The sequence below is a fragment of the Phascolarctos cinereus genome, unplaced genomic scaffold, assembly GCF_003287225.1.
Source record: "Phascolarctos cinereus isolate Bilbo 61053 unplaced genomic scaffold, phaCin_HiC Scaffold_1;HRSCAF=81, whole genome shotgun sequence".
Lineage (NCBI taxonomy): Eukaryota > Metazoa > Chordata > Mammalia > Diprotodontia > Phascolarctidae > Phascolarctos > Phascolarctos cinereus.
Genome location: NW_027555514.1, coordinates 223619209 through 223642324, shown reverse-complemented (window position 1 = coordinate 223642324; position 23116 = coordinate 223619209). Strand labels below are relative to the sequence as shown.

At 35.1% G+C, this 23116-nt stretch overlaps 1 long non-coding RNA gene across 3 annotated transcripts in view; it reads left to right on the top strand.

Annotated features, from left to right (window-relative positions):
• LOC144454332 (uncharacterized) overlaps positions 1–20431 on the top strand; it is a 64685-nt gene extending 44254 nt beyond the window's left edge. For 2 of the 3 annotated variants that reach the window (XR_013482724.1, XR_013482722.1), the window contains 2 exons: positions 1873–2008; positions 4333–4446. This is a non-coding gene — a long non-coding RNA (uncharacterized LOC144454332). Of the gene's footprint in view, positions 1–1872; positions 2009–4332; positions 4447–19918 lie in introns of those variants that run through there. The other variant, XR_013482723.1, reaches the window with a different exon arrangement.
• Positions 20432–23116: the final 2685 nt, after the last annotated feature.

The window sequence follows — 23116 nt, the reverse complement described above, 5'->3', positions numbered from 1 at the left end:
CTTTTGGAGGAGATGGAATGGAATGTGATTACTTGAACTCATTTCATCATGTGAGATGGGGTGAAAGGTAAAGTGATAAAAGCACCTGAGTGATAAGAGATGAGAAAGAAGTGAGTAGAGGGAGTTCACTGTGAATGACTTCAATCTTACACACATACACACACACACACACACACACACATTTCTATTAAATATGAGGCAATATTGTCAGATGAGAGGTCAGAGGAAGTGGGAGCCATGAGAGACTTGAGGTGGGATGAAAAGGTTTGGAAGAGCTTCTGTGGAGAGTGGGAAAGTGAGTTGATAAAAGAGGTAGAGTACAGAATTGCCTAGCATCATTGAGGGCCCATTGAGGTTATGTAACATAATTTTGTAGTGGATCCATTGAAAATGGTTACATAATTTTCTCTACCTTTGTTCAATAGCATGTATAAGATGAATGGTAATTACGTTTGAACCAGGTTCAAGCTTGGCTGGGTAAAACTGGCACTATGACACAGAGTTTAGGGATTCAAGAGAAGAGGACAGTTTTGATATGAATTGGTTCACCAAAGGGTCAAGATTGAGAGATGAGAAAGTGGTTATTACCAGGGAGATGGGCAGGAAAAGAATTGAGGAATCAAAAGACTGGGGGTCATGGTGAGGATGAAAAGTAGAGTTTTGTAAAGGAATGCAGAGGGAGATGTGAAAAGTCAATAAAATATGGTTGGATGAGGGAATTTCAGAATATCTCCACTGATTCAATCAGTTAAATTAGGTACAACAAATCCAAAACATCTGGTAAATCAATTAATGAAAGACTTTATACTAAGTGAAAAAAATATTTGATCAGTTTATAAATCTTTGAAAACCAACGGGTGAATTAAAATAAAATTGCATATCATGTATATTCACATTGGTTGTATAGACTTGGTTTCACCTTGTAGATTTTACATAAAATAAGAAGCTAGTTCAGAATTCAGCTATTTAAATGTCTTGAAGCTTGGTAGTAGATGCCTTATTCCAGCCCCTAAGAAGGAATTACTTGGGGAAGACGAGAGGATTTCAGCCTCCCCCTACCCTCCTTGATTACAGGAGGAATTTGTGGATATTAGATAGTCAGAGGAAGGGCGCTTTCCATTAGTATCTAGTTCTAGAAACATCCCCAGAAAAGTAAAAATGGTGTCACCACTAGTACCGAAAAGACAAAACATATTTCCCCACAAGGAAAAAGAGCTTTTGAACTCTACAGGGGCCCAGAACAAGAGGTATACCATGTATAAGGAGAACTTTATACCCATGAAGGGGAGAAAAGGACTTATAATAATCAGGAGCTGGGAGGTACCCCTTTGCCAAGTTTAACCATGGACTCTATGTGTACTAGTAGGAGAGTGTGGAATAGACTTTTCTGGGGGACATTTTATAACTGTTGTTACTATGTCGCCTTAATAAATACTTCTTTCTAAAAACCAAGTAAGTCAGCTAATTGATATCAACTGAGAACTGGGGAGGAGGAAACATACCATGAGGGGCTGATGAGAAATTGCATTATTAATAAATCCCTTAACCCTTCAGAATATCTCTAAAACCCTGAGAGTAGATACAGCAGCAACCTATACTCAAGGTATCTATCCTGTCAGTGCTACTTAACGTTGGGGTGGGGGGAAGCTCCAGAATGTGCAATATAAATGATTTTGAAAATTCTTTGATATGTTTGTCAATGGTTTGTAATTGTTTTGGAAATTGATTATTCCTATCCCTAAGCTATTAGGAATTAGATTTTGATTTTACAGGTTACTCTTAATTGTCTCTATCTATTGGATATAAAAATCTTGTCAAATATATTTAATACATTTTTTTTCCCTTAACTGATTGCTTCTCTTTTTATTTTAGATGCATTTATTTTGTCTGGAGAAAACTAAGTTTTTCAATTTCATGTAATCAAGATTATCTATTTTACCTTTTGTAATCGAATTGCCTTCATTCGTTTTTTGGTTAAGAATTCACCTGCTACTAATAATTATGAAAAGTAAGAGAGTTTTTTTTCTAAATTGTTTTTATAGTATGGTTTTTAATGTTCAGGCCATCTATTGATTTTCAGTTGATTGTGGAAGATGGTGAAAGAAAGAAATGCTGAAACCTAGCATCTGGAGAACTGAGTACTATTACACTCATTACTTACACATTTTGTGATCATGAGCAAGTTTACCCAACCCAGGGGTGGGGAACCTGTAGTCTTGAGGCCACATGTGCCCTTCTAGATCCTTAAGTGTGGCCTCTTGACTGAATCTAAATTTTGCAGAACAAAAGACAAGGATCTAGAAGGCTTCCAGGCCTCAGGTTCTCCACCCCAGAGTCTAACCTCTCAGAGCCTATTTCCTTTTGCAAAACTTTCACTACCTACCTCCCAGTGCTGTTCAGAGGAAAGCTCATTGTAGGTCTTAAACTGCTATATTCATGTGAATTATTATTTTACCTTCTCAATAATAAATATCCTTTGATTTAAACCCAGTTTTCATCCCTGGTCTTAAAATATACCTAAGCAATAGCAAAGGAAAAGCTGTTGCTCCAAGGATCAAGCAGCTCATGAAAAATAATAAAATCATTAATGAACCTAAGAAAGGTTAATGATTCCTGGTAGAAGATTACTATGCCTAATCACTAAGCAGAAAAATTCTCTCATCATATTTGAGACTCTCCCATAGGCAGTGTTGACATTTAAAAACCATCAACTATTTTGACACTAAAAAATAGTGATCTATTCATATTGTATGAGAATTAGTTTTTTTTAAGCTGCTAATATGATTATAAATTCTGAGTATAGAATTGTAACAAATTTGGTCTCATATTGACAATTCAAAATATGTACAGTGCATAAATTTTCTTACTAACTCACAAATATTTTTTTTTCTAAAATCCCATGTTTTTTTAGCCAGAAAGTGTATCAGGCAGGATTGGAACTCAGGCATTTCCAACTCCAGGCTCAGAGCCTAAGAATAGTCAATCAAGGCAAGTGTTGAAAACCTCTTGATTGATTCAGCTGAATGACATTCCCATCACAATCCACCAGTCAGGCAGCTGAGATCCCCTTGAACCTCTACTGGTTTATTTATACTCACCCTTTAAGAAAGTAAAGTCAATAGTCTGAGTTCTTAGTTGCCTAAGTCAATCAAGTCTCAATGAATGGCTTTAATACTGTTTAAGGAAAGATGAGAACAACCTAATTGGGGACATACTCAAGATATCACTCTTACCACACATGTGCAGTTAAGCCTGGAACCAGATGGCTGTAGCCATCGGTAGATGAACACAGCACAAAAACTGACATTTTTTTAATCTTCATATCTCTAATACTTAGCATAGCTCCTTGTACATAGAGACACATACACACTTAGAACACACATATTTTAAAGTAATCATAATACTCCCTACATCCCATCACATTCCACACCGTACAAAAAAAAATTCCTGCCATTTTAGAGGATGAAGTAAGATGTATATATGGATTTCATTGTATGGATGGATGGATATATGCATAGATGTATATATGGATATCAATATTTATATACGTGTATTTACATACTATATCAATATCTATATTTAACATCTATATATCTGTATATAGATATACATAGAAATCTCTTTATATATTTGTAGATATCAATATCTCTATACCTCTGGACAGATACTGATATATACATACAAATGCACACATATGTGTACATATAGACACTGATACATACATACACATATACACATATACATACATACATAAAATACTGATATATATATATATACATATATACATATGTATATACATACATCTCTATCTCTATCTCTATCTCTATCTCTATCTCTATCTCTATCTCTATCTCTATCTCTATCTCTATCTATATACGTGTGTATATGTGTATATCACACATAAGCATATATCTGGACCTATGATTTTATATGCATGGGGAACTATCAATATATAAACTCCTAACAATGTGTATCAACAACCCTTCCGTTACTTTTGGTTTTAGAGAATTGCAGAGAGCTGCTAGGAGATTGAATTACTTGCCCACGGTCAATGGCTATAGTACCAAAGGGCTTGAATCTAGGTCTTCCTAATCTAGGGTCACTTGTTACCCATTATGTCAAGTTGCCACAAGTATGTGTCTATATTATCCATAAAACACATACATTCAATTATTATAGAGCAATTTTATTCCAAATTTGCATTGATTTTCATTTTTTTATTATTTTATTTAACACGTATGTATTTATACAGGCTAATAAAACAGAAAAAAACAACAACCTGATAATATACTGCATATTCTCCAGCAGGTGACTTTGTTTCTATTTTCATAGGACACCTAGAAACTAGAAGGAAAGAACTAAGAAGGTACTGTTGCCCTCTTCATTAGCACATTAGTGAAATGTGTTTATCAGATTATCTACTTTTTAACCACATAAGGCAAGAGGAGCCTGGATTAATAAAGGTAGCATTTTTGTTGAATGGCTGTAATAACTATGAGGAAGAAGCCCAAGTGGAGCATCCCAGGTTGGGGCACTGTATTGAGGTCTCTGTGAATGGGGCAGCATGAGGGCTCTGCTTTCCATCAAGATTGGCAGTACATTGTATAAATTTTGGATCAGTCCTGAAATTCAGGCTCAAGATTAGAAAGCAATGAGGAAAATTCATATATATATACAAATATATATATATATATATATACACACACACACACACACACACACACATATATATATAAATTCCAATAAAACTACTTTCTTTAGAAAGTTAAAAATATGTAATTTTTGAAAGTAAAAAGAATACTAATAAAAAAAAGGAAAAAGAAACCCCATTACTTCCCTCTAGCTCTTCATTCAACCTGGCAACCGACAACCACACTATGTCGGAAATAAAGGGCAATGGGAATCCAACTAGATGCAATCATAAAGGCTGGGCCTTTTTTGCCTCAGGCAGCAAAAAAGCCAGACCAAAGTTAATCCTGAGAATGGCTTCCCCATCTCCTTTTAAAGATAAACCAGTCCAGCCAAAACAGTTGCTGCTCCAACCACATTAGGTAACACACACATTAAAGACAGTTGTCAACAATAATCACATACTTTCACTACAAAAAAGCTATAATTATGTATTCTCAAACTGTGTAACTTGTAACCTCAAGTAATACCCAGTGTGACATCCTCAACATGCTGGACAAAGCTGTGAGCAGTGTGAAGCAGCAGAGACTCAAGTTAAGGTCATTGAAATTTAGCGCTGATGATCCCTTGCTCCCCTTTAGCAGCTAAGTATAATTGAGTTTAGCTCTTAATGAGTGAGAATAACCAGTTAAATAAGAAGCAAGACTTCTTTCTGCTCCTACCTAAGTGACATCAAAGGTGACCTTCCCCCTAGTCCTGGACCCAATCCACTCTCACTTAAAGAATGATGCCCTATGGGGCCTTATACCAAGGCCTTCTGAATTGCTTGTGCCACATAGATTTTGTTGTGATTACTTTTGATACCAGGATTTATAGCTTCAAATTTGGTGGTAGGCATTCAACAAAAGCTGATTTTTTTAAAGGGATGAGCGTGGGTGGGGATGTGAAAAAACCTGTGCTTTTATTGATATATGAAACTCCCAATGAGTAAACTCCCTCTACTGATATAGATCAGTATTTGCTCACAACTCATTGAATGCTTAACGACAAGTATTTACTAGTTGCTTGGGACAGTTAGAGGATAAGTGATTTACCTTGAATCATTCAGCCAATATGTCCCAGAGCTGAGGCTTGAACCCAGATTTTCCTCACTCTGAAACAAACTTTCTACCCCACTAAATCATGCTGTTTCTCTGATACTACCTTGAAAACTGGAGCTTTGAATCAAATAAATGGAATTGCCGGGGGGAGGCATAAAATACTGGAGAGGATGAAGAAAAAGGATACGGTGGGGGCAGTGTTCATAGCTGGTAGAATAGAGAAAATCTAGCCCTGCTTATATTCCAATCTCCTGTAACTTTTTTCCTTTTCTTTCTTTCTTTCTTTCTTTCTTTCTTTCTTTCTTTCTTTCTTTCTTTCTTTCTTTCTTTCTTTCTTTCTTTCTTTCTGGCAATTGGGGTTAAGTGAATTGCCCAAGGTCACACAGCTAGTAAGTGTCAAGTGTTTGGTCTGAGACTGGATTTGAACTCAGGTCCTCCTAACTTCAGGACCGGTGCTCTATCCACTGCGCCACCTAGCTGCCCCTCCTGTAACTTCTTTAAGCACATTATAACAAATTAAATTTAATATTATTCTTTTCTACAATAATTAATTAAATCATAACTTTTTATTGGTCATTTATTTGTACTTTTTTTAAGATCAGTTTCAGTAATTTTAAAGAAATCCTTCAAGTCTTGTCTGTTCAAAAATTTCAATATCTCTAGTCTGGTTACTGAATAAAGGACAGTCTTACCATGATCCTTAGAGGCCTCTAAAACCTGAGCTCAGTCTATGTTTCCAATCTTGCCTGACTTTTCCCCTTTATGTACATTGTGCCCCTGCTAAACTTATCTACTCATAATTCCTTAACTCTTTCCAGGTTTTCCCTACCTTTGTATATTTTTTTTCATATTTTACATTGTTTTTGAGATGTATTTCTTTACCTCCACCTAACGTACACTTCCCATTGCATTAGTGCAATGAGTGTTTATTAGCCATTTACTGTGTGCCAGGTAATGTGCTAGAGATACAAATACTGAAATAGTTCCTGTTTTAAAATACCTCACAGTCTATTAATGGGGAAACAATATTTCCATCATCCAAGGCCAACTCAGTTGTTTTGGGTTTCAAACATGACAAAACCCATAGGTGCCCATAACTACATAAATTCAACCCTCCAAACAAATGTTCTTTCTCTCCTTGATTCTTTCCTAGCCCATGGTAGGGAAGAATAAAAACTCATTTTTAATTCAATTAGAAAAAAAGAATGTAATTTCCTTAAGGAATTCTCTCTCTCTTTCTCTCTCTTTCTCTTTCTCTCTTCATCTTACCCTCCCTCTCTCCCTCTCTCTGTCCCCTCTCTCCCCTCTCTCTCTGCATTCCCAGTGCTTAACACAGTACCTGCTTAACAATATCTTCAATAAATGTGCAAAAAAAAAAAAAGGAAACCTAGATCCCTTTAAGGACTGCCTCATTTCTCACCCCTCTTCTATGCCATCATTCTTGTTTCCTCCTCCTTTTCAGTTTTTGACAACTCCTTCCCTGTCCTCTTCCCCATTGAAAATGTTACTTTGTATATTCTTTGAAATAACTTGTATTTTATATATATATATATATATATATACATATATACATATATATATATATATATATATATATAATATATATATATATATATATCATATCTCCCAGCAGAATCTCTATGGCGTTTTAATCTAAAACACAAAATAGGAAAACATCTAACAGTTCAAGAAAAATGTATGTCCAAACAGTTGAACTTTATCCAAAGATATACATTTTTAAGTGGCCTCTTCCAATATGATGATTATGTTGAGACCTAGGTTTGGGCCTACCCCTTCTCCCTTCTCATTTTGAATGAACATCAGCTGTAAAGAGTTCCTGCCTACTGCAGATATTTGCTTTGTGGGAAGCAGTTCTCTTTCTGTTTAATTTGGTTAAGAAAATAATGTGAAAATGTTGAATCAGAATTAGTGTCACATGTAGGAAGAAATATGTTTTCCACCTAAGGAACCAAAACCATTTTCTTAAGAGCAGCATGGATTTCATTCATTCTTTTACTATTCCTCCAATTTATTCTGTTTATAGTTTTCTTGTACAGATTTTTTTTTTTGCATGTTGTCTTCCTCACTAGACTGTAAGTTTCTTCAGAGCAGGGACTACCTTTTGCCTTTCTTCATGTCCCCATGATTAGCACAGTGCCTGACATATAGTAAGCACTTAACAATTATTTATTGACTGATGAGTTGATTTAATTCATTTATTCATTCAATAAGCATTTATTACATATCCACTATGTGTTAGCAACTGTGATAGGTTTTTCAAGAAAAGAATCAAAAAGTCCCATCAGTCACTCAATAAACAAGAATTTGTTAAGCACCTACTATCTGCCATTACTTTCCTAGTTTCTGGAGATACAAATACAATGAATGAAGCAATTTCTGCTTGTGTGCAGTTTACATTCTTCTGGGAGAAGCAATAAATATTATATTTGAAATAAAAATAAAAAAATAAATAGAAATAAGCCACAGTAGTTTACTACAAATATGTGGGAAGAGAATGTAGTAGCAGTTGGTTGGATTAGGAAAGGCCTCATATGGAAGCTGGTTTTTGAATTGTGTCTTCAAGGAAAAGAGGGATTCTATGAGAAGAAGGTGAAGAATGATGACATTCCAGGTATTGAGATGGCAGATGGAATGACATGTGTGAGGAGCAGAGAGAATATTTGGGTGGCTGGATTGCAGAGTATAAGGAGATGAGCCTGGAAAAAAGCCAAAGGCTCACTGCTAAACTAAATATTTAAGTCACTTGATAAAATCTTTAAAAGAGTTGGAAATTAATAAGATGAAGGTACTCATATTTAATTGCAAACAGCATTCCCAAATTTAGATAAAAATCATAAATATCACTTTTAGAACATTTTCCCAATGACTTAAAAGAGCATGCATCTCAACACTAGCTAGAGCAACAGACAAAAACAAGGTTTTTTGTGGAAATAATTATTAAGTTGACTACTAAGAAGATAGTACAATAGTGTGAAAGATGAAGGTTAAATACAACAGATTCTAGTCAAGATAGCAACATAAAATCATCTAGCCATACCTACCTCCCCTGAGAAACACTCCAGCAAAAATGAAGAAGACCGGGACAGCTAGGTGGCACAGTGGATAGAGCACTGGCCCTGGATTAAAGGGGACCTGAATTCAAATCTGACCTCAGACACATAACACTTACTAGCTGTGTGACCCTGAGCAAGTCACTTAATCCCATTGCTTAGCCAAAAAAGAAAGAAAGAAAGAAAGAAAGAAAGAAAGAAAGAAAGAAAAGACTGACAGATGAAGCAAAGATGTAATAAAAAACCAAAGAGAAACAACACACTCCTCTGTTGAATCTAGTATGGCACAAGCAGATGTCAGGAAGTTAATGGATATTTTGGTCAGGAGCCCTTCAGAGGGGCCTGAAGCCAACATCAATATTGATAAATTAGGTTTAAAGTCAATAGGATTTGAGTTTCAAGGCATTGAAGTCAGAAATCAGATCCAAGTAAGTAAACTTATACCTTGGGCCCATTCAAAAGGTCTGAGGATAACTTGATTTCTGATTTCCATATCAAGATTTATCAGGGTTCCAGGGCTAGAGGAGAAACTCATGGCCTTCATGTAGATATTAAAAAACCAGGAATGGCAATCATTATCTCATCCAAGACAAGAGTGAAAATAGAAATTATTAAGAGAGATTAGCAGCAAAACTATATGATGCTGAAAGTCACCACAGTTAAAAAAAATATCATTATTTAAATTTTATGCAATGAATGACATAGCAGTGAAGTATTTAAGAAAAAAACTAATTGCAGAAGAGAGTGATAACAATCCAATAATTTGGACATGCAATTAAAAAAAAAACAAGAAAAGCAAAAAAAAAATACAAAAATAGAAGTTTGGAGAATCAATGAAGAGATAAACAAAATTGAAAATAACAAAAATTTCATTGAATTGATAAATTGAACCATAAACTATTTTTTTTGGGGGGGATTGAGGGAACTAATAAAAACAATGCTTAGACAACTTGATTTTAAAAAGATGAAAACAAAATTACCCAAATCAAAAATTTTAAAGGCAAGTTCACAAAAAAATTAAGAGGAAATGAAGGAAATTTTCAGAAACATGCTCAATTAAATACCAACAAAGTAATAGTAAGTAAAATGGATGAACTTATAAATACTCACTAACAATATAAAATAAAGTTATTTAAAATAATCTAATGGGGAAAATGAACAAATATAGACGAGTCCTCCAAAAAGGCAATCCCAGGACTAGATGTTTTTTTTTAAAACATTGAATTCTTTAAAAATATTTTTTTGTTTTGTTTTTACATCACCTCTAATTCTCACTATTATTTTTCACCTTCTCTTCTTATCTGTTATAGTAAATATTTTGTTTAAAAGCATAAAAGAAAAAGAGGAAGAAAAAAATCAGTATAGTTAATCAGTATGTTAAAAATATAACATTATATTAAGTCTACGTGGATTATTAGATCCGCATCTGTGGATTCCATCTTCCCCCCAACCACCTGCAATTTAATTGTCCCAGGCATTCAAAGATAAATTCACTTGATTTTTAATTAAATTGATTACAAAAGTTAATAATGAAGACAGCTTACAATTATACACCAAATCCTCATAGGCTGGGATTTTTATAACTCAGGCATCATGGAAACCAAACCAAGGATGATCCTGAAATAGTCCTTTATTCTCATACTGCACTCAAGCAAATGAGCTTTGAGCTGTTAGTATAATTACACTCCAGTTTTCAATTACAAAAATAGGAGGGGATCACATATATTATAGCCTACCATTTTAATGTAAAAGGAGAAAACACAAGCAATGACCTACTCAAAATAGGAGGGAAGTAACGGGTGGATTTTGTCTGCTTTTTTTCTTTAACCTTTACTCCATGCCTATTATGATGCCTTTACAATGTTCAAACCTCGATCAGATATCATCTTCTGTATGATAAGATTTCTCCTTCGACCCATTTCTGATAGTATTTAGTTTTGACTTCTTCTATGCATTATCACTGAGGCAGTTAGGTGGCTCAGTGTGTAGAGCACTGATCCTAGGATCAGAAAAAACTGAATTCAATTCCAGTGTCAGACACTTATTATCTATGTGACTTGGGCAAGTCACTTAACCTCTGTTTACCTTAACCCACTGGAGAAAGAAATGGCAAACCACTCCAGTATTTTGCCAAGAAAACCCAAAGGACAGTACTAAAATGATAAAAGACATGACATCATAAGATGAGCTTCTCAAATCTGAAGGTGCCCAGGGGCAGCTGGGTGGTGCAGTGGCTACAGCACAGGCTCTGAAGTCAGGAGGACCTGAGTTCACTTGGGCAGGTCACTTAACCCCAACTGCCTAAAAATAAAAAAAAAATAAAAAAATCAAAAGGTGTCTAATACACTACATACTTTGAAAGACAGTAGAGGATAGAAGAGCATGCAATGGTCCATGGGATCATCAAGAATCGGACATGATTAAAGAATCACACGCACTATAGTATCTTGATTGGCATTGTACTGATTGGTGTTCCTATCTTTGCCCAAGTACATTACAAGGTAGTGGAGTGAAGGTACTGTATCTTCAATAATCTTAGCTATCTTTGTAAATGTAGTATTTAGCGTAGCACCTTGAAAAGGTAGGCACCTACTAAATGATTATTGAATTATTAAAATGAGGCTTTTCCTTCTCTATCCACTGTCTGTTCACATAATAGTTCATCCATGGAAGGTTCACTAATTACTCCTAGAGGACACTTTAACTTTAATCTATCTACTATAGAGATAATAAGTTAGGTAGCTGACAAGCATTTATTATTTAGGGACAACTCCGTAGACTTCTCTTCACTTAGGAGCACACTAGACTTCAGTTTCATGCCAACAGCTAGCATTCTTATATAGACACTAGTATGTGAATATCTTAATTTGATCGTTGACTAAATATGGCATGGGAATAGGGAAGGGAGAGAAGATAAGACTTATATTTTGCCGCTGAATTTAATTTTTCATTATTAAGATTGTGATGCCCAGTGTCTTTATTTCATAACCTTCCATGTTTTGAACATTTTTAGCTATAAATCTCATTTTGAGGCATAAACCACCTTAACCACTTCAACTAGCAGATTGGGAAAATGAGGTACAGAAAAGTGAAGTTCTCAATATTCATCAATGTCTGAGTAATTGCTTTTTTGTTGTTGGGTTCTTTCAACTGTGTCTGACTTGTCTTGACCTTTTTGGTGTTTTCTCTGCAAAGGTACTAGAGTGGTTTCCTGCTTCAGCTTATTTTACAGATGAGGAAACTGAGGCAAACAGGATTAAGTGACATTATCTATGGTCCCACAGCAAGTAAGTGTCTGAAGTCATATTTGAACTCAGGAAGATGAATCTTCTTGACTTGAGGTCTGGCACTCTACACCACTGTACCACCTAGCTGCCTAGTTTTGCTTTAATATGTTATATTGACTAGAGTTCACCAGGAAGGAAATTAAACAGTATTTCTGATTCATTAAAATTTAGGATACTGAGGTATTTTCATGATTACAAACATAATGCTCTACACATTTATTCTCAGCTCAATCAAATCCTTTTCTTAAATATTTAAATACAATTCTAGAAAATTTTAGTGCTTGAGAACAGGCCATAATACTAAGTTCTACATATGTACTTTCCTTTTTATTTGTAGGTAAATCTTTGTTTTTAATACAAATCCTAATTTTAGCAAGCACACAAAAGCATTCTGGATAGAAACCAGTTATTGCCAGTAATCAGTTAGCATTCCATGAGGAACTCATATTATGTGCCACAGACTCAGTGAACAGTTTCTCCATGATGCAATCAGTTTAAGATATTGGCATAGTTCAACTTTTTGTTGTTTGAATTACTTGATAAATCAATTTCTAGGGTCCACTTCATTCACAGAACAAGACTACTTACCTGTTCAAAGTACATCACTTTTGTCCTCTAGTTGCCATATTGGCTTTCTGTCAGGTTTCACATTGATTTCAAAGTTTTATCGTTGGCTTTTACAGCACTTAATGGCTTGATACCTTCTCACATTAATGATTTGCTTATCCCTAAGGGCCCAGAACAAAATTTGAAATCTTCATCTGCTGTTCAGATGTCAGTCTTAAATATCACCTTGAGACATGGAGTTTGAAGGGATACTGCCTTCTGTGTACTTTGTCTGCTATTCTACTGGGACATTAGAAAGAAAACATCTCTTTTCCCAAGTTCATTGGGGCATCATGACAAAAATGAACTTTTAAAAGATCTTTGGAAAGATGAAGCAAATAGATACTCTTCATTTTCTTAATTGAGTATATAAAAAATAAAATCAGCTGGCCAAATGAAAAATAATTGTAAGATGATAAGCTATATTGTGAAAAATGATTGTATTATTATGTTGATACCTTCTTATACTGATAGGGTAGCTAGGTGGTACAGTGGACAGAGTGCTGGGCTTGGAGTCATGAAGACCTATATTTGTGAGTTCAAATCCTGACTCAGACTCTTACTAGCTGTATGACCCTGGGCAAGTCAGTTAATCCTGTTTGCTTCAGTTTGTCTTCTGTAAAATGAAAGAAAAAAATGAGCTGGAGAAGAAAATTACAAACCACTTCAATATTTTTTGCCAAGAAAATCCCAAATGGGGTCACAAAGAGTTAGACATGACTGAAAAATGACTGTATAACAACAACAATAACAACAATAATATATTGATCTCAAATAATGGAATTAAAAAAAAACCTTAATCCTCATGGTAGCTAGGTGGTACAGTGGATAGAGCATCAGCCCTGGATTCAGGAAGACCTGAATTCAAATTTGGCCTCAGACACATAACATTTACTTGCTGTGCGACCCTGGGCAAGTCATTTAACCCCATTGCCTAGCCAAAAAAAAAAAACCTTAATCCTCTAAATGAAAGAACATTTCATTTATTTTTCTTTTTAGTATTATTCAAAGTATCTGTGGTTTTTGACAGCTTTGGAGAAGTTAGACTGTGGGAACTTTCCACCAATTCGATGTATCACTTATTGGTCAGGTCTTAGGGAATTCTTTGATGTATGTGACTTGCCCAGGGTCACATAAGTAGTAGACACTAGAAGAGGATTTGAACCCTGGTCATCTTGACTCTAATGCCAGAAACTCTATTTACTTCATCATGTTGACTTTATAGTCAGTATTGTTACAACAGTGGAAAAAAATGTAATTTTAAAGAGGAGTTCCCTTTCAGGAAAAGAAGTTGTTTTTGTTCTCAAAAATATTTCTGGTGATTTTTTTTTGTGTGAGGCAATCAGGGTTAAGTGACTTGCCCAGGGTCACACAGCTAGTGAGTATCATGCATCAGGCCAGAATGGAACTCAGATCTTCCTGAATCCAGGGTCACTGCTGTATCCACTGTACCATCTAGCTGCCTCTCTGGTGAATTTGAAGTTTGGAAAAATATTGCAATAAGCATTCTTAAATTCACTCAGATATGGTCCTTTTCAAGTTTCAACTAGATTTTTCATTTGCTCATAAAATACTTTAGAAATGCATAGCATGTTATGATTGTTTTATTTTTTATTTGTATTTATTTATTTTTTTGATTGCCAATATATTCCATGTGCACAACAAGTCAAGGGGGAAACTGATTGCTGAATGGGGATGTTAGTGTAAATTTCTTAAAGTGAGAACTTGTTCTTCCCCAGGTAGAAAAGCTCCTTGAAGTCAGAGATTGTGCTTTGTAAATGGTCTGTGTCCTTCATAATGCCTAGCAGATTTCAGGGAGCAAGGAAGAAAAGCAAGCAAACAAACAAAAATAAACCAAAAGGGGAAAACAAACAAACGAACAAAAACCCTATGAAGTCCATTTCTCTATAAAAGGACTTTTCCCTACCAAAAAGTAGCTACTTGGTTATCAATAGAACTGAGTCATGCTCCCTACCTTATCCTTTTTATAATGTCTCTATCTATAACAGATGGACATATGTTATTCTATTGTATGTAGATCAAAACAGAAAAAAAAAAGCTTTTTTTTTCAAATCCAAAAAAAACATGGCTCTTAACCTGGGTTCCACAGACCTCTAAGGAATCTGTGGGCAAGATTTCAGGGAGTCCTTGAGCTTGTATTGGGGGGAAGGAATTATACCATTATCTCAATATAATCTATTTTTAAATAATCTTATTAATTTTATTTTATGCATTAAAAATAGTATTTTGAGAAGGTAGGCTTTACTAGACTTTAGCAGTCAAAGTCCAAAAAATAGGTAAGAGCTTCTGCCACAGAATGAGGAAAATCAAAGCAGCTGTGGCAGAGTGGCTTTAAAATAAGAAAGCAAGACAAAACTGGATTTGGGGTCAGAAAAACTAAGTTTACTTTCTCACTATATCATCTACAATATACAATAATTAACAATCTGAGTAAAGTCACTTAATTTTTTTGTGTCTCAGTTTTATCTCCAAAATTGGGATACAACACATACCTGTGTTTACTATCTCAAAGGCTTGTTGTGAACATACAGCAAGGTATTATTGAGGTTTAGGGGTGCTGGGACCCCAAAATAGCAGATCCTGCCTGGAATGAATTCGATTCAAACCTTCTTTCAGTGAAAGACAAGATTTATTAGACTACTAATTGAAGGTGGGCGTGATTTTAAGAATCTGCCATATTGGCCAGATTCATTTTTTTTTTAAGTGAGGCAATTGGGGTTAAGTGACTTACCCAGAGTCATACAGGTAGTAAGTGTTATGTCTGAGGACTGATTTGAACTCAGGTCCTCCTGCCTCCAGTGTTCTTTCCACTATGCCACCCAGCTTCCTTTATTGGCCAGACTCTTAAGGAATCTAAGCCATTTAATGGAGGGCATGATGGACCTTATATACAGAAAGACTGTGGTAAGGACCTAGGACTGGCCAAGTGGTATAGGGTGACTGGGAGGTAACAGAAAAGGTCCTGGAAGGTCCAGGTGCCCAAGGCAAGGGGGGGGGGTAAGGGGAAGGTAATAGACAGTGAAGATTGGGCTGTGTCAGAGGTAACAGAATTGAAGATTGGGGCAGGGTCAAAGCCACAATGCAAGGACAGTTAACTAACAGAGAAGGTCCCAGGCAAATGCCAGGGGCCTGAGCCAGGTGGGAAAGTGCAGGCCTTTTACTTTTTGGAGTTCAGATCCAAAAGATGTGGTCTTTTCCTTTTAGGAGTTCAGATCCCATCTCCATCAGTAAAAAGCTCTGTATTCCCTAAAGGGCTTTTAAAAAGTCAGTTTATAGTATGTGTGGGAAATGTCTATTTTTCACTTAACATAGCCTTTGTAAAAGATATCTGAAGTCAAACCATAATAGTAATAATTATACAATAGTACTTATAACAACATAACATTATTAATAATATATTAACTGATTAAATGTGGAATTATATTTATAATTCTATATTGCTTGTTAAATAGCATACTTTGTATGATTAATTATTCTAAGATAATTATAAATCCTACATTATAATAAATGATTATATGTTGTAATAAATATAATCAATTAAATTTAATAACAATAAATAATAATAGCTAGCATTTACACAGCATCTACTACATACTAGTCACTTTCTAAGAACTTTACAGTTATCTCATTCAATTTTGGGAGGTAGGTGCTATTCTTATTGTGGGAGGTAGATGCTATTGTTGTCCCCATTTTACAGATGAGGAAATTGAGTCAGACAGAGCTTAAATGACTTATACAGAGTCACACATGTAGTAGGTATCTGAGGCTGGATTTAAATTCAGGCCTTTCTGACTCTAGGACCAGTACTCTATCCACTGCATTAACAGATTAATTGGGGAAATATCTTTATTGTTATGGAGGGTAAGAAATTCCAATTTTGCTTCCTACTTCATTATCCCAAAGATCAAACTTCAATTTTTAAGGGTCTTTCCCTACTTTTTTCTCTTCTTTTTTTTGTAAATGGTATTTTATTTCCCAATTATATGTAAAGATAGTTTTTAACTTTCATTTTTATAAGTTTTTTAATTTCAAATTTTCCTCCTTCCCTTCCTCCACTCCCCCTTTCCCAGGATGGCAAGCAATCTGATATATGTTATATATGTGCAATCATGTTAAACATATTTCTACATTAGTCCTGTTATGAAAGAAGAAACAGAACAAAAGAGAAAAACCGTGGGAAAACACACACACACACACACACACACACACACACACACAAAAGTGAAAACAGTTTGCTTCAAACCCATTTAGACTCTATAGTTCTTTCTCCAGATTTGGATAGCATTTTCCATCATGAGTCCTTTGGAATTGTCTTGGATCAGTGTATTGCTGGGAAGAGCTAAGTCTATCATAGCTGATCATCACGTAATGTGCAGTAGTCTCCTGGTTCTACTCACTTCATTCACCATCAGTTTACATAAGTCTTTCCAGGTTTTTCTGAAATTCACCAGCTTGTCATTCCTTTCCCCACTATTCTTAATGTGAAAGGCTTGATTTGGCCAATGGTGATTTACCATCCATCTTGGCTTTTACTATTGGTATCATGTTTTAGTTTTTTTTTTTTTTACATATTTTGCTTGAAAACTGTTGATGTGATAGATTATTTCTAACATTGGAATTCTCAAAGAACTGTTATTTTCATCATTAATCAAAGTGGAAGCACTAAATAAATTTAGACTCCACCACTTCAGTGACTGCTGTGAAGGATCAATGGCACCTAAGGAAAGGTTGTGCAGTAGAGTTGAAAAGTCATTGGTTGTAGAGGTGCGGGGTTTGGGTTTGAATCCTGCCTCTGGTATTTACTACCTTCATGATTTTGGGAAGAGTAATGGAAATTCTTTGGGCTTCATCTTTCTAATCTATAAAATGAAACTTCAAAAAATATCCGAGAGTAGAAGGAAATTCAGAAAGGACCACAAACAAGCAATGCAGTATCATTGCTACTGTGTTGAATTTAATATACTCTTGAAAACTGAGCTGTAAATATTAGTGAGTCATTGATTCATACACAATCCAATTTTCTTTTCTTTCTAAATTGAAGCATCCATGTCTATTAAGTTCCTAGTAATAATAAACATAACTGATATTTGAATAGCACTTCAAAGTTTTCACTGATTTTGCTTGAATTATTTCATCTGAGCATAATGAAAAGGGAACATTTAAAAAATTAAAAATATATATTAAATAAAATAAAAGGATTCTACTAGATGATTTCTGTGGTCCCCCTACTTGTATATCTCTGTTCCTGTGATCTAAAGTAAAATTGGGAAGAATGGCTGGACCTAAAATATAGACAGAAGAAATCTGTGTTGAAGGAAGCACAATCTAAAAACATCTTCAGGGATCGCATTTCGAGATATCACAAAAATATTCAAAAGAAAGGAAATAGATTATAGACCATATTGATAATTAAGATGAAAGCGCCTGAGAAGATATCAGCAACTGTTAAATCTTACACTTAATTTTAAAAAAAATTTCTATGAGAAAAACTTTATGACAATGTATTTCACATCCATTGAGGGTAGCCTTGATAAAGACATAACAACAACAAAAACAAGCTAGCTTTTATGGATTTTTTAAAAAACAAGACAGTGTTTTAGCATTGTTTTTAATGTGCTTGACATTATAGTACCAAACATATTAAAAACTATTTAGCACTACTAATCTACTTAGTTATATAATACATGTTATCTGAGCACACCCAATTTACAGGGAGAGGATTTCCAGTATGAATTAACCAGGGTATAGAATTTCAATGGTGAACTTAAAAAGTGGATGTGATTCTGGAAACCAGAGTCCAAGAATTTAGGACAGAATTTTAAAATTTACACTATTTTAAGTGTCTTGAAACACATTTTGTAAAGCTTTAAAAACTAATTTTATTACTAAGACCCTTTAGACCAAAAAACTCACTTGTAAAATCTATAATATAAAATAGTAATGACATTTATGTTTAATTATCACTTAGGTCATGTTAGAAATTTAGATGGAAATATAACTTTCAAAATCAAAGTTTAATTTTTTATATTTTATTTTTCCAATTACATGTAAAAACAATTTTAACATTCGTTTAAAAAAAATTGAGCTCCAAATTCTCTCCTTCTCTCTATCCTTCTTCCCCTTGTCCTCCTCAAGAAGGCAAGCAGTTAAATACAGATCATACATGAGTAGTCATGCGAAACATATGTCCATATTTGTTTTAACACATTATAGGAAATTGCACATCTAAAAATTCAACATGACAAGGATAGGGCCACCAAGCACAACAAGGTGCATTGTAGAGTATCTTTTTGATTTGCACACAAATTAGATCTTTGGCCTCACCCTCTTTCAGAGTCATCAGAATCCAGTCACAAAACAAAAGTCAAGATGCCTGGCAATGACCCAGCATGCTGTGGATGACCTTGGCGTCTTCAATGTCTTACCAGGCTCTAAGCGCTCCACAGTGCCTGCTTCAGATGCCTTCATGGCCATTGGAACAATTTGTTCTCTCCCACCCATTCGACCAGGGGAAGTTTTCACATGCTTTGGGTAGACATCTCCCTAACTAATGAATAAGATTTAAGACCCCTCAGTTATCTTCAACCTATTTTACTAAAATAGTTTACTGGAGTGTGGCTACTGGGCATACTACAGCTTCTTGGAAACACAGGTAAGAGTTAGGTGAATCAGGTGGACACCAAAGGTGGAAAGTAGTCCTAAAAAGGGCTCGTCAATCCTCATGCCAGAGGTACTAGTCTTCTCTGAACACCCCACAGCCCTGTAGAATGTACATCTCAAGAGAAGACAAACCAAAAACCGAAGTACATTGATCTTGTTTAGTTTAATTAATGGAATTTAACTAATACTTAAGTTGGGCAGAGAATCCTTGGAGTTTAATGGAAACTTCCAAAAACTAAAAATAGGCCTAGGAATGTAGAAATTTAAGCAACAAGACATCTTGAGTATACACATGGACTATGTTGTCCTTGATATGTGTCCTACCTCAGAAAATAAAACTATTACACAATATTTTAAATTATATTTGGCATAGTGCATAATGAGACAAGTTTCTTATTTTTGGAAAAATGTACTGTGGAAATGATAGTATCAGAAATTCCAGAATTAGTCAATCATCCATGAATATTCAGTACTGCTTTTACAATGCTCACATTTCTATCCAAGGACTCTCCCAACACAACATAATATTCACTCTTATTTTTAGTGCACAGATGGGAAAACTGAAGCCGATAGACATAAGGACACTTTCTCAAGTTCACAGAAGACAGTGATGGATCTGCAGGGAAAGTCTTGCTCCCATGTTCCCAGCCTTCTGTTCTGAACACTAGAATATACAATCTTATGTTGCCTGCTGTGATAGGTGTGTTGCAAAAGAAGCGTCTTATTAAAATTCTAGACAAAAAGTGAAACAAAAATATTTTAAGATGTTTGTTTTGAGTCCAAATCATTGTCCTTCATCTAGCTCCTGCCTCATAATGGGAGAATCCATTTTAGTCATAACCATTTTGTGACAATTACCCAAATTAATTTTTATCTTGTGTTACCTCAAGCTCAAATCCTGCTTAAATTGTACACATATTGCCTTCATTTGGGAGATATCAGCCACCGAGGATCTACAGTGTGCTCAGATTAGTTTGTATTATATTGTCACTGACACATTTTATGCATTCATTTACTGAAGTCACATGAAGTTAATAAATTACATAATTAACTGCTATATTCTTTCTCCTTTTTTCTCCAACTAATTATATAAATGATTCTTAAATTTTATAATTCAAACTTAAATGTCTCTGAAAACTTTTTTTTTATTTTAGGCAATTGGGGTTAAGTGACTTGCCCAGGGTCACACAGGTAGTAAGTGTCAAGTGTTTTTGGTCTGAGGATGAATTTGAACTCAGGTCCTTCTGACTTCAGGGCCAGTGCCCTATCCACTATGCCACCTAGCTGTCCCTGAAACCTCCTAAAAGCACATAGCTTAGGAGGAAGTAAAATGAAGGATTTCATATCATTTCAAAGATTTTTCATCAAAATAATGGGGGATTATAAAACATAGAAACTGAGTTATGTAAATAAGCATACTAGAACATCAGATTCTAAATTATTGCTATTCTTATTCAAGTAAAGTTAAAAAAAATTTAATTAATACCTACTATGTACCAGGTACTGTGATATATTCTGGGAATGTAAAGAAAGGCAAAAACAATTCCTGTCTTCAAGGAGCACATGTGCTAGTGGCAGGGGGCAATATGTGGACAAGAGTGTGCAAAATTATATATACATATGTATGAAAAATTAAATACATATAAATTAACAAATATAATTAATTAAATTATGTAATCTAATTAATTGACATATAATTAATTAAGTTAATAAATGTAAATTATCTATAGGATAAAATAAATATATATGATAAATTAGAGATAATCTCAAAGGGTACACATTAACATTAATAAGGATCAATAAGATTTCTCATAAAAGGTGAGATTTCAGGTGGAACGTAAGTATGCCAGGGAAGTCAAGAGGTAGAAGCGAGGAAATAGAACATTCCAAGCACAGGGGACAGTCAGAGAAAATTCATGGAACTGGACATGGAGAGTCTTGTGTTAAGGATAGTATAGAAGCCAGTGTCACTGGGTCACAGAATACGTGAGAAGAAGTAAGGTATAAGAATGCTAAAAGTTTAGAAGAGGCAAGATAAAAAGAGTTTTAGAGTTAAACAGAAGATTTCATGGAAGCAAAAATTAAGGGAATGATGGAGTTTATTGAATAGGTAGGTTATATGGTCATACTTGCATTTTAATAAGATCAGTCTAACAGTCATTCAGTCAATAAACATTTATTAAATATTTCCTATGTCTCAGGCACTGTGCTAAGTGCTGGGGATATGAAAAATTAGCAAAAAAATTTCCTGCTTTCAGGAGCTCAAAATCGGATGAGGGAGATAATGAGCAAACCAATATGTATCAACAATCCATGTACAGAAAAAAAAGGAAATACTTCAAAGAGGGAAAACACTAGAATTAAGAGATGTTGGGAAAGGCTTACTATAGAAGATGGAATTTTGGGGAGCCTCAAAGGAAGTAAGGGTAGTCAGTAGGTAGAGATGAGGAAGAAAATCACTTCAGACATGCGAGACAGCCTGAGAAAATGCTTGGAACAGAGAGATGGAAGATCTTGCTCATGGAACAGCAAAGAGGCTCAATTTCACTGGTTTGGAGTATGTGGCAGGGAGTAAGATTTCAAAAGATTGAAAAAGTATGGGAAGAGAAGTTTATAAAGTGCTTTAAACACCAAAAATGCAAACATGAAATTGAGAGGCTTTGACAATATATTGGATATGGGAGTGATGATGAGAGAGAGAGGAGTTGAGAACCACATCTAGATTGTGAGTCTGAGGGACTAGAAGATAATGTTTACCTCTACCATAATAGAGAAGATTGGAAGAAGGGAGGGTTTGAAGGAAAGTTAATGAATTCAGTTTTGGACATACTGAGTTTAAGATATTGAGTTTAAGATATCTACTGAATATTCAAGATCTCTGAAAGCCAGTTGGAAATGTCAAATTGGAGACTGGCAGAGAGGCTGGTGTAGGAAAAGTAGATTTGAGAGTCATCAGGATAGGAATAGTTAGAGAATCTATAAGAGCTGATAAGATTACCAGGTGAAGTAGTATAGAAGAAAAAGACAAGAGGGCCCATGAACGGTGGGTCAAGGCATCAAGTGACGAGTGCCTGCACTAGGGAAGCAGCAGTTTCAGATGAGAGAAAGGGGTAATATATGAGAGATGTTATAAAATGGAACTGACAAAATTTGGCCACAGGTTGAAAATGAGGAGCAGTGAGAATGAGAGGTCAAGGATAATACCTAGGTTGCAAGCTAAGGTAACTGGGAGGGAGTCATGACAGCACCCTTAACTAATAGCAAAGTTAGAAAGAAGAAGATTGTAGGGGAAAGATAATGAGTTCAGTTTTTAACAGCTTGTTTAAGGTGTCTATAAGACACTGATTTTGAGATGTCTAACAGGAAGATGCCAAGAGCTGAGGTCTGGAAACAAGTCAAGTCTAGAAAATAAATCTGAAAATCAGTGGCATAGAGATAATACTACAGTCCATGGGAGGCGGTGAAATCACCCAATGAAATTGTATAGTGGGAGAAGAAAAATCAGAGAGAGCTTACAGGATATCCTCAGTAAGTGGAAGTGGATGAGAACTGAATGATGATCCAGCAAAGGAGAATAAGGAATGGCCAATGCATTTAATCATTCAATCAACAAAAATTTATTAATTATTTACTACATGGTAGGCACCGTGCATTAACAAGTGTTTGTTGATTGACATGGCGGTGACATCCTAGTCACATTCCTTCCTTACCCAGCTGTGGCAGAACATCTAGGCCTTATAGT